Genomic DNA, 20,308 nt, shown 5'->3' on the forward strand with positions numbered 1-20,308 from the left:
AATTTTAATTTCCATATTTAATATATTAATAAGAAATTTTAATATTAAATATATCAGAAGTTGCTTATTTAATTGTGTTGGAAAATCTATTACCAAAATTAAGACAAAAATTCGAAAATTTGATTATATCCTTTGCGGATTTATATAATTGGAAAGAGCTTTTCTGCTTTCGTTTATATACTTGGTCACAAATAGTATTGAATAAATATTATTTGTAGTCGAGCTGCGGAAATCTGAGATTCAACAGACATCGCGGCTTTTCTCGTCGACTTTACGACAGCGAACGAGAAAGATCTTGCAGAGTAGTAGACCATGAGGCGACATAGCGGCCGGGACTATTCACTCAAGATAGTCGGGAACGTGTATCCACGCGTGCTCCAACATGCTCGCACGCTCCGTAAGAAACAGCTGAGTCTCGCGAGAACGAATGTTCCCTCGCGCGAAACATCCTCCGCGGAATTAATGGCCCGGGATCCTTGGTTTCAAGGACGCTCATGCTCACACTGAACAGGCGGTTAAAGCGGACATTCCGCGAGGAGGTTGCATTCCATCGATCAGTCTCGTCGCGATAAATTTTGGCCTGCCACCTCGAGATCCATAATCGCGTCCGAGAATGTCCTATGCAAAAATCTATTTTGTCAAGATGAGCATCGACAATTTTTGCATAGCGAGACGAAAACGGTTTTTAATTATACATGTAGGTATGGTAATACATACGCAGGCGTATTGAAAGCCATTGTGATTAATATTTGAAGTAATTGTACAATTAAAAAAAATAGAGAGAGGCGCAACAAAGATTGATATCATAATTAATTCATTTTCTTAGTTACAATATACATATACGCAATCTAATATTATTTTGAATATAAAATACATGTATTAATATTTAATCGCAACGATCGAAAATACTGAAAATTTTGATTAGTTAAATATAGCTCTTTCTTAAAGAAAAAAATATTGGAAGAAACTATTTTATGTATCGCGACAAAAGAATCGAAACAAAGCCCATCGATAGAAACATCTAGTGCGTGGATGGAAGTTACAAGACAGAGTTAAAGACGTAATAACAATAATTGTCGAATGAATTATTCATTATGCAGTTAACTCGTATTGTTGTGTCAGAAAAGTTTCCGATTGCGCAGCGAGCAATTGGTAGACACGCATGTGTAATTAGATTCCCGCTGATCATTCCGTGAAAACTGTGGACCGGCGCCCCGAGGCGCGACGGATGCCTACGTGGACACGCACGTGCGTGCCTCCGCTCGGAACAGCTGAGAGAGCGGGGCGCGTATGCGGGTTGGTCGTGCCGGAGTTGGGTGAGAAAGAGAGAGAAAGATAACACCGTATTGCGTTCGAAAAAAAAAAAAAAAAAAAAAAAAAAAAAAAACGATAATGGTACGTTTGTTCAGGCAAAGTGAAATGAAACGAATATTTCGTGTGAAATTAGCGTAGATCATAATAATTCAATAGAAGAAACTATATATATGTAATATTTTACAAAAATAACTTTTACTTGTTTCGAAAAAGATCGATTCAGTCTTATTAAGGCCCGTATTTGCAGTCTTCATACAAGTTTCGATTATGAATAATCTCGGGTCTAAATCTCGCTGTTTTCAAATCTCGCGTCAAAATTCTTCAATTATGAATCGAAATGTGCGTTGATTTAATAAATAAAACATAGAAGACGACGAACGTGGTAGCGGCATAATATTTACGAACCTAACTTGAGATGTAAACAATCGCGAGTGTGTGTTTTGATAGACTCTAGCGGTATTAAAAAATTATCATATACTTTCAGAACAATCATTCGTGTATTTTCCTTCATATATGACATACCGACAATTTAAACGGAGCGTCGAAATTACGAATCAAAATGTGCGTTGATTTCGTAAGTACTTAAAACACATACGACGGACGCGCGCGCGCGCGCGGCCGCGACAAAATATTTATGAACCTAACTTCAGATGTAAGCAATCGCGAATGTACGTTTTGATCAGCGACAAAAAAATACAATATAACGTACCATTTTATTCTAAGATCGATATAGTTTTGATAGACTAACAGTATCAAGAAATAATACATATGTATTTCTCATAAAAATATGAAAAAAATATATGTTTTGCGTACTTTCATTTATATATGACGTATCGGCGAATTAAGCGGAGCACACCCAATCTTCGATTCCACTGTTTCTCTTAGAAAGAAGCGGAGATAAGGATTCTCAATGAAGCTCGGGACGGCAGGGGAGGAGATGGAGAAGCGGTGTGCGATGTGCGGTCGGATAACGTGCGTGCGAGACGGACTGAAAGCTGGAGAGAGAAAGAGAGAGAGAAAGAGAGACAGCAGACGAGACGCGCGCGCGACCGCCACGAAGTACGTCCCGGGAGCGACTGAGAGGGAATGACTCCCGTGACTGGCTGACTGGCTCGGCTCGAAGCGGTAAGCGTGCCGAGCATGCGCACGCCCTTGTCGCTTCTCAGTCTCGCCGCGGCGATCGCGGGAGTCGGTCGCATTTCGTGTCGCTAATTCGTTTCGAACGCGTCGCTCGCGAACGTGCGTGGAGACGAGAGTGCATCGCGAGGAAATTTCGGTCTCGCGGTGTTTCGCGAAAAGTGTGTCCGTCCTTCGCTCATCGAGCAAGCGGCGAAGGTTGCGACGAGAGCGTACCGAGAAAAGCGCCCGACTCGAGGCGAGTGTTTTCTCGGTTGTTTTTTTTCCGCGCTACGTCGTTTCGCGTGATGCCTAAATACAAACGGAATTAATCGAAAGTGACACAATCGCGGCCTTTCTTGGGTCGCGGGTGGCCCTCATTACGTACGAAACTGTGAAGATTCGAGTGCGTGACTTTGCGCGAGGATCGATTTTCATCGCGTATCGGGAAATTTCGCGGGAACGTGGCGCTCGTATCCATGGCGACAATCAACAAGTGTGGCGGAGTAACGGTCGCAGCCACGTGACGCGCTCTCCTGCGAGGTATATACAACGCGGATAGACAACTCTTCGAATCCCGATCCTCGCGATATTTCTTCTCGAACTCGTGTGCGAGAAACTCCGTGTCATGCCTCGTTGTCGAAATAAAACGGGGAACGTTCTCGTAACGCGCATAAAACGGCGCGAAAATCCGACTCGATAGCAACGAAATCAAAGTGCGACCGACTTCAGTCTTTCTGTACAAACTGAATTGATTTCGCCACGACGTTCGGTTCGAATCGACACTTTGTTCGACGATTGTGTGTCGTAAAGAAAAAACGACAAGTCGACGTTGAAGAGGTAATATTCCATGCGCGTACGTTATTCGCGACTCGTCGCTCTTCGAGGAGGACGTTGCTCGGAATTTCGCGGAAGTGAAGTTACTCGGAGTTTCGCGGAAAGTGAAGCGCCGGAAACGCGCAACCCGGTTACAAAGAAAGGAAGACGGCCGCGGCCGCAGTGATATAATCGCAGGATCGTGAAGGAGAGACCAGCCGCGGTGGGCTGGTGGTTTTCTTGTGTTCGTCGTGTCGCGCCAACGTTTGTACAAGTGAATTTTAACTCGCCGCTCTCTCAACACGTGGATGCTTACCGCCGTTTCGCCGCCTTAGACGTGCGCTGGGAAACCTCGGGTGAGTGTACCGTCTACTTTCAATAGTTACATTGTATTTACCTATCGATGACAACGATGACGATGGAAGATTACGCTGAAGAAAAATTTTCTACATTTTATTGACAAAGTTATGTCAAGTACGAACAATCATGAAATGTATTTAGCGTCTCGGAATATTGAGAATGGTTTAATGAATATCTATCTAATCTTCCATTTGATTGAGATAATTGCACGAGGAGAGAAATAGTTTTGTTAAATTTTCTTTGATTTACATGTTTATTTTCAAAGTATCGAGTATATCGCCTAAACTTTATTTTACATTATTGTTTTATGGATTATTAATCTCTGATTGATTAATTTGACACTATATTTTATTGACAAACTACAAAATATTTTTATTAAATAGAAAATTTTATCACGCTTGCGCGCGCATTGGAATAGTTTTGTCGGTAGATTTAAATGTAGAAAATTTATTAGAAACATTTAAATATGAATGCTAATAATCGTTCATGACCAACTGTGGTTAATATATTGCAATCTGATAATAAAATATACAATTTAAATGATCTGATTTTCTTTTCCGTCCGACACGCAATTCTATGACGTCAATAACAAAGTCATTTATATTATAATACCGATAAAAAAGGAATGATTGACTAATCTGTAGAAAAAGAGGAAATTGTTCATTGGCAATGTGTTATGATTATTAAATGTATAATTTTATTTAACGCGAGACGAAATTTTTAAATCGAGATAAAACTAGTCGCAGAATTACTCGTAAATACATAATGCAGCATGATATATGTATATATAAATGAATCTTTCTCTCTTTGTTACTGTATCGAAACCATGCCGATGCCGTGTTGAGTACGGCAAAACTAAAAGGACGTGGCAAGATCGTTAGATCGGGTACCGATCGCTCGATCATCCAATTAAACGCGACAACCGATGGCGAATCGCGCGGTGATATCGCCGATTATGCGGCCGCGTAACGGAAGCTGGGCGCGTTGTTTACAGGAGAAAAATCCCTTCGCAAGCTCGCCTTAACATCTCGGATCGAGCGAGCATGATCTGGGCGTCGCGACGCGACGTGTGCACATAATCGTTCGTAATTGTTCGACTTATCGTAGCTACTGAGATAATCTCGGTTATCTGCCGGCGGCGAAAGACTCGGCCAGTACGCATCGATCCTCGGAGGCGAGATCCTGATTACGATTCCGTTCCATGTCGCGGTGACATCACCGTGAAATCATCATCTTCTTGGAATGCGCCGCCGATTAAATCTACGCGCGTCTAGGTCTGCCTGCTTCTTGAGAAAACAATTTTTTTCATGCGTTTTTTTTTTTAAAATATTTATGAACCTAACTTCAGATGTAAGCAATCGCGAATGTACGTTTTGATCAGCGACAAAAAAATACAATATAACGTACCATTTTATTCTAAGATCGATATAGTTTTGATAGACTAACAGTATCAAGAAATAATACATATGTATTTCTCATAAAAATATGAAAAAAATATATGTTTTGCGTACTTTCATTTATATATGACGTATCGGCGAATTAAGCGGAGCACACCCAATCTTCGATTCCACTGTTTCTCTTAGAAAGAAGCGGAGATAAGGATTCTCAATGAAGCTCGGGACGGCAGGGGAGGAGATGGAGAAGCGGTGTGCGATGTGCGGTCGGATAACGTGCGTGCGAGACGGACTGAAAGCTGGAGAGAGAAAGAGAGAGAGAAAGAGAGACAGCAGACGAGACGCGCGCGCGACCGCCACGAAGTACGTCCCGGGAGCGACTGAGAGGGAATGACTCCCGTGACTGGCTGACTGGCTCGGCTCGAAGCGGTAAGCGTGCCGAGCATGCGCACGCCCTTGTCGCTTCTCAGTCTCGCCGCGGCGATCGCGGGAGTCGGTCGCATTTCGTGTCGCTAATTCGTTTCGAACGCGTCGCTCGCGAACGTGCGTGGAGACGAGAGTGCATCGCGAGGAAATTTCGGTCTCGCGGTGTTTCGCGAAAAGTGTGTCCGTCCTTCGCTCATCGAGCAAGCGGCGAAGGTTGCGACGAGAGCGTACCGAGAAAAGCGCCCGACTCGAGGCGAGTGTTTTCTCGGTTGTTTTTTTTCCGCGCTACGTCGTTTCGCGTGATGCCTAAATACAAACGGAATTAATCGAAAGTGACACAATCGCGGCCTTTCTTGGGTCGCGGGTGGCCCTCATTACGTACGAAACTGTGAAGATTCGAGTGCGTGACTTTGCGCGAGGATCGATTTTCATCGCGTATCGGGAAATTTCGCGGGAACGTGGCGCTCGTATCCATGGCGACAATCAACAAGTGTGGCGGAGTAACGGTCGCAGCCACGTGACGCGCTCTCCTGCGAGGTATATACAACGCGGATAGACAACTCTTCGAATCCCGATCCTCGCGATATTTCTTCTCGAACTCGTGTGCGAGAAACTCCGTGTCATGCCTCGTTGTCGAAATAAAACGGGGAACGTTCTCGTAACGCGCATAAAACGGCGCGAAAATCCGACTCGATAGCAACGAAATCAAAGTGCGACCGACTTCAGTCTTTCTGTACAAACTGAATTGATTTCGCCACGACGTTCGGTTCGAATCGACACTTTGTTCGACGATTGTGTGTCGTAAAGAAAAAACGACAAGTCGACGTTGAAGAGGTAATATTCCATGCGCGTACGTTATTCGCGACTCGTCGCTCTTCGAGGAGGACGTTGCTCGGAATTTCGCGGAAGTGAAGTTACTCGGAGTTTCGCGGAAAGTGAAGCGCCGGAAACGCGCAACCCGGTTACAAAGAAAGGAAGACGGCCGCGGCCGCAGTGATATAATCGCAGGATCGTGAAGGAGAGACCAGCCGCGGTGGGCTGGTGGTTTTCTTGTGTTCGTCGTGTCGCGCCAACGTTTGTACAAGTGAATTTTAACTCGCCGCTCTCTCAACACGTGGATGCTTACCGCCGTTTCGCCGCCTTAGACGTGCGCTGGGAAACCTCGGGTGAGTGTACCGTCTACTTTCAATAGTTACATTGTATTTACCTATCGATGACAACGATGACGATGGAAGATTACGCTGAAGAAAAATTTTCTACATTTTATTGACAAAGTTATGTCAAGTACGAACAATCATGAAATGTATTTAGCGTCTCGGAATATTGAGAATGGTTTAATGAATATCTATCTAATCTTCCATTTGATTGAGATAATTGCACGAGGAGAGAAATAGTTTTGTTAAATTTTCTTTGATTTACATGTTTATTTTCAAAGTATCGAGTATATCGCCTAAACTTTATTTTACATTATTGTTTTATGGATTATTAATCTCTGATTGATTAATTTGACACTATATTTTATTGACAAACTACAAAATATTTTTATTAAATAGAAAATTTTATCACGCTTGCGCGCGCATTGGAATAGTTTTGTCGGTAGATTTAAATGTAGAAAATTTATTAGAAACATTTAAATATGAATGCTAATAATCGTTCATGACCAACTGTGGTTAATATATTGCAATCTGATAATAAAATATACAATTTAAATGATCTGATTTTCTTTTCCGTCCGACACGCAATTCTATGACGTCAATAACAAAGTCATTTATATTATAATACCGATAAAAAAGGAATGATTGACTAATCTGTAGAAAAAGAGGAAATTGTTCATTGGCAATGTGTTATGATTATTAAATGTATAATTTTATTTAACGCGAGACGAAATTTTTAAATCGAGATAAAACTAGTCGCAGAATTACTCGTAAATACATAATGCAGCATGATATATGTATATATAAATGAATCTTTCTCTCTTTGTTACTGTATCGAAACCATGCCGATGCCGTGTTGAGTACGGCAAAACTAAAAGGACGTGGCAAGATCGTTAGATCGGGTACCGATCGCTCGATCATCCAATTAAACGCGACAACCGATGGCGAATCGCGCGGTGATATCGCCGATTATGCGGCCGCGTAACGGAAGCTGGGCGCGTTGTTTACAGGAGAAAAATCCCTTCGCAAGCTCGCCTTAACATCTCGGATCGAGCGAGCATGATCTGGGCGTCGCGACGCGACGTGTGCACATAATCGTTCGTAATTGTTCGACTTATCGTAGCTACTGAGATAATCTCGGTTATCTGCCGGCGGCGAAAGACTCGGCCAGTACGCATCGATCCTCGGAGGCGAGATCCTGATTACGATTCCGTTCCATGTCGCGGTGACATCACCGTGAAATCATCATCTTCTTGGAATGCGCCGCCGATTAAATCTACGCGCGTCTAGGTCTGCCTGCTTCTTGAGAAAACAATTTTTTTCATGCGTTTTTTTTTTTATTCGCTAATTCAGAAGGCAAATATTTTGATGATGATGTTCCACGATAATATTACACTGGAATATTCGATATTCTCTACAATGCATGCAATACACGCGATTTTTATTTTTTTTTTGACTGTATTATTAATCTTGAGAAAACGTTTTAATATTCATAATTACATCTAGCTTAATATAATTATTCAATATAATTTTTTGAGGGATATTGTATTACGATATCACAGGAAAAATAAATGAATTGAAACGTTAATGAAATCAACTGATGCTTTATGACCCTGAGCTTCTCATTCAACACGCCTGGTAAGATTCTGAATGACTATTGCAACACACGGCTGAAAATTATGAATGTCTTCAAACGGACGGTAACAGCCGCGGGCGATCGCCGGGTGTTATTTTGTACGTGATTAGTATATAGCACGAGGATAGTATATAGTATATAGTACGATTCTCGAAATATAATGTCGCTAATATTTAAATAATAATTTTATTTCATGGTGTAGCGCGTGAAAAAGAGTGGCAAATCGTCACGTACAGATACGTCAGCTTCATGGAATCAAGGATAAATAATACAATGACGATTTGTATATGAATTGAAATTTACTTATTACAACTAAATACAAAAAACTAAATTAATAAAAAATTGTCATTTGTATTGAAAAATTTATCGAATGACATTTAGATTTTGAAAATTATTCTATAAATACAAACTTTTCTATGAAATATATGTACATCTCTAGGAATTAGAAAAATATAATAGATTATATTTTTTTAACGTACATATAAAAAATAAAATGTATTATAATAGTATATATATAATACTCGCGATGAGAAAATGATTTCTTGCGTTTATGTACATAATTGCTATGATTGTACTCTTCGTAGAAATTACAACGTGGCAACTTGCACGAAACGAGCAGTCATCGCATCAATTGTAAATAATAATGCAATTGCGAAACTAAAAAACTTCGCGATAATAGCAACGTTCGGTTTTCTTAATTCCAAGCGGGAGGGCGAGTTATTTCTGCCAGTCGGATCGTAGCAGAGCAAGACAGCTATCTTTTTCACACAATGCAACTAAAATTTTTACTTCAGATGACGAAACATTCGCTAGAAATTAACGTTTGTTATTAAAAAAATGAAGACTTTAAAATTAAAATTAAAATTAAGTTATATTTTGCATTTTATTTTCTATAAACAATACAATATATCACATTCTTATTTTATGAAGTCGAGTAAAACTGTCGCATAAAAAACCACATTAATTTTTTACTAACTAGTATCAATTTTTTAATTATTATAATTATCGTTATTAAATTAATTTTTTACAAAAAAATATAAATATTATGTTCTGCGTAATAAGAACAAAATTTTAGTGTTTTAATATTTTTCAAATTTAAATCTCTGAATTTTACAATGCGCGCGCGATTATGTAAAATACGGTTTTGATAATGCAAAGTATGATCATTTTATAATTTTCTTAATTAAATATAGTATAGTTTCCTTAATAGAGATAAAAAGATCGCGAATTCAAGGGCCATATGGTCAATGTGGCCGGTCAGGCCATAGTATTACAAATAAAAGCTACCTTATTGTATCATTCGAAGTGTACGAGATATCATGCTGACTTGTCAATGACGTTTATCAATAAATCGAATAAATATCATGACTGCTTCCTCTGAGAACGAGGAGAGAAAGAGAGAAAGATAGTCGCACGGATATTTACTCATCGTGTATGTGTAGAAGCCTATCAGTCGCGATAAGATTTAGTCTACCATTTTTGGAAACTAGTCGACGCGTTCGTTGGTTTATCACAGAGAGGCACAGCAGAATTTCTCCGATTTTTGGAAGGCAATATAAAAAACGTAGTGAACATTGATTATTCATTAAGAACGACTGCTGTTTAAATCTAATTATTAATTACTGGTGTGCGCGCGCGTATATCACACACATACACACATGTACACGTGGCACTTGTACGAAATTTATTATGGAAGAATGACGATGCGCTTTCCTTTGTTCGCCATGACGAGCGACAAGGGCCCCTATGGCTATGACTCCTTTACCGCAAGTTCCCAGCGAAACACGTGGTCAGCACGTGTGACTGCCCTTCCGAAAAGCTCCATACTTTACGATTGATATTTCAGCGGAAGTATGTTCTTTGTTTCGAAGTATTGCCTTTCATGAGTTGCAGTGTACTGTTGATGGTGGAGGATTATGATGTAATTATAATTTATTTCAATCATTAAAAATATTCTATGTGCCTCTGTTTTTAAATTTGAGAAATTGTAAAAAAATATTAAAAGTCATAATTAATTATATGGTTTATAAAAGAGATAATTATCATTTATAAGTTTCTACTTTTTAAAATCGTTATTTTAATTGTTAATATAAAAATGCATATGATTTAAAGATAATAGTAAAATTTAGTAACATAATGCTAATTAATCTTGGATCACATCGTTTTGCTTTAACGCATTTTAATATTTAAAACTATATTATATTAAATATTTTAAGATTGAATTATTAAGAGAGAATTTTACGTGTGCTCAATTTCCACATATTGGAAAATTTTTGATTTTATATCATAAAAATAGAAAAAAATATTTGCATTGGGTTGTACTGTACAGGATTAATTGCGTCGTCAGTAATCCTCTGACTTCTCTTCGCTTCCTTCTTGATCCTTCAACTTTTACGCGCGTCCGTAGAGTCGCTTGTGCCCCCCGCATGATTTACATCCCGCATTTATGACGCAACGTAAAACCGCGTGAAACTTTCCGCGAGCCAACCCGACGCGGACTGACGCCGGGAGCGCTCTTCTCCTCACGCTTCTTTAAATGCCTGTATATCTCGGTGGGTGATGTGTGAAATATTTATGCGCGATCCGCGGGCTTTATTCCTCCGACTCAGAGCGCCGCAAGGAGCAGCGGTAATGCGTTTGTATCGTTGTGAGTAAAATAGAGGAAAACAGAGGAGTTTCTTCGCGCGCAACACAAGCTCTCTAAAATGCGACTTCACTCCACGGTGTCGAGAGAGTATGTGTTTAAAAAACCGAAATAACGGAATTTTTCCCATTTCATCTTCTTTCACTTCACGCGGAAGAGAGTAAAACGCGGCTGCAAATTTACGCAAGTGAGATTTTAATGCGAATAGAAAACGTTAATGGCGCGAAGGCGATCGCGCGTGGGAATTTAATTTTCTTTACTGTCTGCCGGCCGGTTGCGCGCGCGGTAATGACCGGTACTTATTGTGTCATTGGGTCATATTTCTCGAGGAATTATGGTTATGCCGTAGCGTGCTTCTTTGAAATCGAGCCCGCGGCATATCGGTTGTCCCTTCGACGAAGGACGGTCTTAAAAGCGACCTCCGTTAACCGGGATTACTATCGGCGGAACACACGAGGAATAATCTTATAATCCAGTACACAGGAGCTCAAAAAAAAAATTATGTCAATCTCTGGAAATGTTTTAAAATTTTTAATAATATCTTTCTCTACACGTCTGCAATTATATATTCATAACGCAATTTCGAAAAAGTTTCATTGTGTCAATTATTAAAAGGCATCAGTTTTTATTTTACTTTTGTGTGTGATTTTATATTATAATATATACAGATCTCGGTTTCTCTCTCTATCTCTTTTTTTCTTTTTCTTTTTTTTTTATATTGGAAAAGCAATCACAATCAAGAATTAGATTGCATTAGCGTCGATACAATCAGAAAGCATTGAGAAGCTACTGAGTCAATCGTAGTGGTTAAGAATAAAGTAAAGAAAATCAACAGAGAGAGAGAGAGAGATAAAGAGGAAAGAGCATCTACCGATCGAATCGTGATTTAAATATGCAAATGGGCCCGTCGATCTACTCAACCACTCACGCACGTGCACGCACACACGTAGACGTGGCGCAACATCCTCGTTACGTGTTGCGCGGCACACAATCGGCGATCGAGGAAATCGAAAGCAATTACAGCCAATTAAAGAGTAAGGGACTATTGTCACTGCTCGGTACGTCGATAAGAGCGTCACTCGTGCATGAAATCGAGTTAGGGCGGAAGAGTTGAAAATCGAAGCGCGACGAGCAAAGTGCGTACCGGCACAGAAAATATTTCTCTCCGTCTAACCTAACAGCGCGGAAAACGCGGGTGGTCTTGCGTCGATAAAGCTGATGATAAAACTTGCTGATAAAAGCGACTTCGATGTCGCGCAAATTCTTGTCGCGAGCACGAGATCGAAAAACGATCCTGAGATACGGTGTAGAATCGATCTCATCCATTGGTGTATTCCACAAGTATATATATATATAATGTAAAACTAAATAAATATCGAACCACACATAACGTAGTTGCGTATTTATTGCAATGGATCAACATATCAGTTCATTAATACACCAATAAAAAGAATTTAGCAATTAACTACTTTCACTATCGCTTAAACTTTTATTACAAACAAGAATATTTTAAATTAAAAGTTTGAATATGTATTATTACTGATACTATTACTATTTCGTAATTTAAAAATAAATAACTTAAAAACCGCGATATAAACGGTAGACCTATTTTATCAAGGTGGCGATTAAAAAGCTGTATCAAGAAGTCATTGATAGTGTCGATATCCACATCTCGCATGAGGATTAAGTTTCCTGAGATTGTAAAGATTTAACGGATGGATCATATCACGCATGTCCTTTCTTGCTAGTCTACTAACAAGGATATTTGTTCTTGCGATTAGTTGCACATATTTACGAACTTATTCGGGAGTTCGAGAAAATACAATCAAATTTGCAGCAGTTTTTCGTAACGTTTGTAGAATAGATTTTAATATCATTCACTCATTGGTAATATATGTCATATCTTATGATTTCTGATTAAATAATTTGAGGACCTTATGTATAATATATTAATTGATTTCATTTTGATCATCTTGAATATCTTTTCAGCACGTATTTATTACTTCAACACGTAACTTTTTATTTAACATTTTATTAAAGCCGGCAAACTTCGTCTTTGGCTAAATATGGTGTTACAAACTTATTGGTGTGACCTTTTACAATGTTTATAAAAATATTAATGATTATGATGATATTATTATTCACACATGTAGCTTAAAATAATATATTACTCTTGCAACATTTATACAATATTTTTGGCATTTTCCTCCGTCAAGATTTATTACTACACAAACGTATCTTATAGCATTCGTGACGCGTATCTTAAATATTGCATCATCCTATGATTAATATTTATTATATATCACGAATACTTTTAGCAATGTGCACATAATCTATGAGCATTTGCAACACGTAATTTATTTTTGATTTTTTTACGCCACGTGGTAGAATATAAATAGATTATAAGTTCCCCGTTCCATTGATAGAAGTTTATAGACAAAAGAAAACTTATGCGCATATGTGCTGGTACATCTTTACTGTAATTTATTCAAGAAGCATATTCACTGTTAATCAATTCGTAGAAAGCTGATCTCGCGAGTGGGCTCAAAAACGACGTTTAGAATACACGGAATTAACGACCATAAAGTCGCGACGTAAGAAACGCTCATAAAAATTTATTATTTGTTATTTGAACATGTATACAAGATTAATTCAAATGATTGTGGCATTAAAATATTATTTGTTTATAAATTTAGTAATTGCCATAAATTTCTTTTATGTAAAAATTTAACAGATATCCATGATGTTTCATCTCAATATATCATTGACATTTATTCTACCGTCACATGTTGCTAAATGATTATATCTAATATAAACAAGAGCGAAGAAACAAAGATGACCTAAAAAGATATTTAAAAAGAAAGAACGCAAGAACGAGCTTAGTATAAAGATTTGCTGGATCGACTTCGCGTTTAAGCGTAACAAAAAGAAGTTTACCATTTATCTATGGCACTGAGTCACGATGTCACAAAAAGAGTCCGTCTCGTTTTAATCGGGCGATGATGAGTCGGTGAGCGATGAATCGCGCGGACTACAAGGAGCGAGGGATCTTCTGTAAGGATCATTGATACATCTTTCTTTTTCACTATCCGCGGCCTCCTTGTTCGTCCTTTATATCGGAATCGACCGCGTGTAAAACCAGTTCTACGACTTGGGGATGGCGAGAGGATAAAGTACCTTATAGCTCGTGTACTCGCGACTGTTTCAGAGCAAAATGGATCATACGCATCACGCTTCATTATATTTTTTTTTTTACTATATTCATTAATGTTATTCTCGTTATGAAATAAGTATTTGGCGTCTACTATACCTGCTTGAAAATTTATCATTTAATTCCTCTATAAAATACCTGACTTTTTAAATATACAATCTTTTAAATACAGGTTATTTTATCATCATTAATCAGGCTAAATTACAAATGGAAAGATAAATAGGATTAAAATATATTCATCAATCATTTTTAATTTATATAAATTCTATCTATGGCAATGCTGTAATTATATATGTGTACATGTATTTGTCACGTTATCGAAAGAAGTACAAATAAATAACAAAGAAATCTCTTCGATTTTTAATTTAAATATATTTTTATTATGATTTAATTTAATTTGACAGCCATATTTAATTTGACATTTAAAATCTTAGAGAAATGCCTGAATTTGAAAAGAGAAGAGTGCAATATGAAGTTAATTGGATAAAACTCGTCTCTTGTAAAGCAGATGGAAGCGGATATCGTGTAGAGAGATACCGTATTTCATCTTAATAAATTTAATCAGCTCAGCCTATATGCAAAAATGGCGGAACACGATTAACCAACTGGAAACCACATTCGATTTAATTTCGCGTGCATCACGATTTTAATGTAATTCACATTTATGGCGTTTATATTGCGGGATTCAGCGAACGTTCGCCGCCGCGCGCACGCGTCGCGGGACAAGATATCATAATTCTAAGTTCTATGACCCGTATACAAGTATATCGGCGCTGCACTTTCGAGATCCTTTCGCGCAGGGATCGAGACGGTAGATAAGGGCCGCTCACAATGTAAAGCAACCTTCTCTCTGACGCGATCCGAAGCCTGTAGAAGCGAGTCGGACGATCTCCGCGGATAACCGACGGCCGTCAGTGAAGTAGAAGTACAAGATACTCGCCGTTCAAAATGCAACGAGCTATCGCGGTAGAAGCACGACCACCGCGCGAGTTATTCGCCGCCGCTCGAATGCCACGATGCAATCATTGCTGAAGAAGCACGACCACCGAGCGATCGTATTAACTGCACGATGGGAAAAGCGTGGCAGTCTCTACGACTTTGGGGAAAGTTCTAGCCTCATCGCGATATTATGTGGAAAAAAAAAAGAGAATGTACAACGGTGATCAATACAGTTTGTAATAATTCGGGATAACGGATAATTAATAAAGGATAGATTGAACCTTTATACGCGTATGTGTTTCGAAAATTTTTTTCCACTGAAATTATTATTGCCGTTCTAAAGATAACTCCGTTTTACATGTTATTGCTTCAGTCTTTACTTTAAATCGCCAGCTTACGAGGGTGTTTCTAATTATTAAGTGCAAACGGTTCTAATTCTGTACATTGAGATTCAGGGTTCACGCCGTGTGTACCTTCCTAACGTCGCTCAAACAAACATCACATCCGATTCGAGACACATCGTATCCTTATTCTCTCGTAGACGTTGCAACGACGCGCTGTTTGTTTGTACTACTACTACTACTACTGCAATAGCTTAAGCTATGACCTAAATATACATATTTTCTGATCTTATATAAATTGCGCAGAAATTTACGTTATCCAACTTCTCTTTTGCACAGACTCGTGGAATAATATGAATTGAGTGGATCTAAAATTTATATTGCGAGCGAAATAAAATAAAATAAAATAAAATACGTTTGTGAAAAATGGCGATACTCGAATGCGCGTAAATATATGTATATGTTATAACAATAAAACATTAAAGAGCCGACGCATTATTTACTCTAGGGTATAGCACCATCTGTTACTTGATAGCGACTATTTTCGAGTTTGTTATTAAGTTTTCGCGTATCCGAGTCACGAGGTGAATCGTACGAAACACGCGATAAACTGTAAATCGTGTGATAATAACTCCCGTCACGCAATCTTCACGATCACGTTATGTCGATATCCCCGCACGATTCCTTGTACATTTTACAAACGCGATAAATCAAGACGTCGCACTATGCCCGTTTTCATGCTTTCTATCTCATCGTTTCCCTATTACACTCGTGCAGAGCATACGCCTACCAACAAAGTTAAGCCTTGCTAAATGCTTTGGAGAATGTATGAAAATGGATTGCCGTAATTCAGGAAGAAAATGCATATCAGATTTAATAATCTTTAACCTAACCTTTGTGTCTTATTACTCTGCCGAGTTGCTCAAAGGAAAATAAGTGCCATGTTGTTGCAACATAGAAAGGAGACGTTTTTTATATATGGAGATGTATTTACGTAGAATATTAAGATTTCAATCCTTTCAGTTTAACCGGATAAATTTAGTTAGCTCGGATACAAAGTTGAATTAATTATACGATTTTATTGCCTAATGAAATATATTTTTTTATTAAGCTGCGCGCGAAAAGGGAATAGTTAACGACATATTTTTGTTAATCTTATAATGCAATTCACGGTTCGGGAAAAACGCTCAAGACAGATGAATGTATCGTTCCCGTTTATCATCTCCGAATGGATACCGCGAGAGGCTGAGTCATACGTATGTGCGAACCATAAGAACATTATGAAGTCGCGAAAGTAACAAAGGGGCCACACACTCGCGGATAGTACGTTTGATCCTTGAGCGTGACGAAGAATGTACTTAAGAAGGGATTCTTAATGATCGGAATTCTCTTCATCTAGCTCCGGAGTCAATCGGGAAAAATCTTTAAAGCGAGAACTATTCTGGCCTCTTATAAATTTTTCAGTTAATTATTATCTAATATATCTCATTCGATTCAATAAATATTTTATTGCGCACATTCTTACGGCGCACTCCCTCAAAGAACTCAATTTATCGCAATAAATGCTGCAGGTGATTCGACAATAAATTAGAAAGCGACAACTTCCGCCATAATGACTTTTTACAATTTTTAATAACATTTTTCAAATTCTTGCGAAGAGATTGCATTTCTCAATTAAGAGCGCGTTTCTTCGATTTTTTATTATAATAAAAATAATTTTTTTTTTTTATCCGTTTTTATGTTATAAGTAAATATTCTTTTGAATACTGTGATTTTAATGATTACTAATTTAGTAGTGAATAATTTGTTTGTACAATTTCTTAAACTATTAGACTTGAAGAAAAAAAATGATCCGTGGAATAATCTGTGAACATGAATAAATAATAGAAATTCTTTAAAATGAGAATACTATTATATATCAGTTAAATCTATATAATTCATTTACACATTTTTTAATAAGAAAAAACTTTTTTATTACTATTTGATTTTTGTAATATATATTCGTATAGACCGTTATACACAATATATATACAAACGACTATTTGACGAAAATTGAAGAATTCCGACAAGAGTCCACTGAGAATTTTTCTTTTTTTTTTTTTAGTGCGATGCCGAAATTAGCTATTCCGCGATGAATGTTTAGAGTCAGTTAGCGGCCGCTAAACATCGCGGGTAGTCAACATCCTGGGCGACCAGCTCCTTTTAGCTTACGTTTCCATCCATTGAACACTTCATAGTGAGTTCCTCGAAGGGAGAGAGACAGAGAAAGGTTGTAAGGAGGCCTTGCAAGGTTACTTATCTCTTAGCGAGGTCTACGAACTACTTTCGAGTCTGCCTACCTGATGTACTTATATCGCGTCTATCTGTGTACTTTCTTTTATTACCACGTTTTTATATCGCAATAAACCTTTTTTAAATAATTTTAGAATGTAATTTACTTTGAAATACATATATATTAAATAAGAAATAGAAGAAATTCGAAATTGATAGATAATAATATTTTTAATTTATGTCTTTTTAAATAAATAATTTTTTAACACGAATAATTTAAAAATTATTGATAATATGGAATTATTTAATAATTTCATTTTTTATATATCGCGCGAATAATAGGAAATGAATAAATCATGTTTATCATAATTATTTTAGATAATTATTTTAATTATATAAGATTTCAATTATTATTATCTTAAAATCTTCCGTGTTATCCAACATTTTGAATTATTCATTCGACTCTACCGCTAAAGTTAGAGCGGACTTCCACGATAATTTTCTCTCGACGTTCACGCGGAAGTTACGAGCGCTTGAGCAGAAACGCGGGTGCGATTTCCGCGTGACAAAACCTCGTTTCCTCGTTTCGTCTTCGGGATCCGGCATACCAAAGTGCGCGCTGGTACGTTAATACCAACGGTAACAGGGCAGCGGTCGCGAGCGTAATGCTTTGTAATTACCGGCCGTCATTATCGTGCTACTCGACTTGACGCGATGATTACGGTGTACCGGACAGAAGCAAATCGAGTGCGCTCGCCGCATAGTGCGTGGCCGCTGCAGAACACCCCGAAGCTTGAACGGCGTCGCGGAGGTAGGGAAGGATCAGGTAAGGTAATGCACCGGGTCTCTCCTCCCTTTCCGCCCCGATTAACGCCACCTGACAAGACCCTTCCCGCGGAATTATCAGCACGGCGAATTGAATTTTCGCCGGCAGCGATTCGTGTCACGAGCTCTCGCCGTTATTTTGCGGGAAACTTGACGTTCTAATACATCGGTGTGTTAGACGGTTTGAGATATTCCGGTTAACCAAAGTCTTTCGTCATTAGCGATCGCGCTTTCGAGTTGATTGCATCATGTCGCGCAACTTTAGAGCGTACTATTGTAAAACATGGTGAACATGAAAATTATTTAACTACTTATCTCTCGACGCGACTATTGCGCGATAGTAATACTCGTCCCAAGACGGCCGTTTTCCGAGACTCGAGGTCAGCCGTATCAGTAGTTCCATCCGTATCGACGCCATAAATTATTTATATTAGGAAACGTGCCGATAAAACCGTGCTAGATAGTGACGACATGAAAACGAGAAGCATGGCGGACATAGCTAATAGCTGCGTGACTTTATACAGCAACGATTAGATTTTACGCTCCTAGAAATATTTTAGAACTTTTCATAATGTTATTATAATTTTTTTTTCGCTTGTAAAAGTATTTTACGCATCGGTGTAATTTGAAATTTTTACTCACAAAAATGTGAATGATGTAGATATTATTATTTTCAGTCGATGTAGCTTATTTGTTATGGAATCGTGTCGGATTTTGTTTCTTGTTTCGACTGGATTAAGCCCGTCATTATGGATGAAATTTCTCACATTTTGAGGAAGTAATCGCGAGAAAAGAAGAGGCAACAAAGAATTTTTTTCTACAAAATCCTCCGCGGTCTCGGAACTGGTTTCGAGTCGGAACGGCTAATTGGAATTAAATGCACTTCCTCCCGTCGTCGCGTTTATAAACGGTCGAATGATAAATACCGCGATAGTAATAGTAATTAGGTATACACGATACCTCCATTTCCATTTAGAGGCCTTTCTCTTTCTCGACGTCTCAACCGTCTTTCTGCCGTCGTTTAATCATACGAATCTCGATTGTGCCCGCGGGTGTGAAGTTAGCGCCTCATATTCAAAAATCGAAAGTTTTATCAAGAGTTTTGTTATCACCCCAAATAGTTCTACAGTTCCTAATAGATTTTAGAAATAATTTCGGCGAAAAACCTAAAAAAATTGCATCTTGAAAATATGAAGTGCCAACATTCCATCGCAAAATGCAAAAATGCCATTTAAACCATCGTATCTTATAGTTCGCGAAGAGTTCTATAGTTCCTTATACATATTAACAATATATATAATTCCAACTCCGTCAAATATTTAAAAAAAAATTTTAATCTGGAAACTGGAGCAGAACTTTTTTGTTTTCGATTTCACAGCTTCGGGCTTTAATAATTTTTGATAGAACTCTTTGGGGTGCAAATTGAACGAAATTCTTGATAAAACTTTTGGTTTTTGAATATGAACTGCTAACTTCATACCGGCATTGTGCTCCAACAAATTTTAAAGTCTAAATAAACATCAGCATCTGTATATGTGACCAAACGTGATTTTCTGTGTCGATAGAAGCGCATCGATGCGGACAAATCCATTAAACAGATATGAATACGATTGCGATGTATGCTGCGCCATTTGACGAATTTTGTCATTAAAAGTAGCACAAAGAACAAATCAGAATGTTGGATAACGTTGCTCGTATATGTGGAATATAACAAAGTTTTTTTTTTTTTTTTTTTTTTTTTTTTTTTACGATTGCGATGTCATTTGACGAATTTTGTCATTAAAAGTAGCACAAAGAACAAATCAGAATGTTGGATAACGTTGCTCGTATATGTGGAATATGTGGAATATTTTTTTTTTTT

General features: G+C 38.1%; 1 protein-coding gene across 1 annotated transcript in view; it reads left to right on the plus strand.

The window, feature by feature from the left end:
• The first annotated feature begins 5,474 nt into the window (after positions 1–5,474).
• Positions 5,475–20,308, plus strand: part of LOC115233699 — a 213,366-nt gene continuing 198,532 nt past the window's right edge. The window contains exon 1 of the mRNA XM_029804263.1: positions 5,475–6,592. The gene's annotated coding sequence lies outside the window, so the exon portion shown is untranslated. The remainder of the gene's footprint in view (positions 6,593–20,308) is intronic.

The sequence above is a fragment of the Formica exsecta genome, unplaced genomic scaffold, assembly GCF_003651465.1.
Source record: "Formica exsecta isolate Colony F162 unplaced genomic scaffold, ASM365146v1 scaffold182, whole genome shotgun sequence".
In the NCBI taxonomy this organism is placed as follows: Eukaryota; Metazoa; Arthropoda; class Insecta; order Hymenoptera; family Formicidae; genus Formica; species Formica exsecta.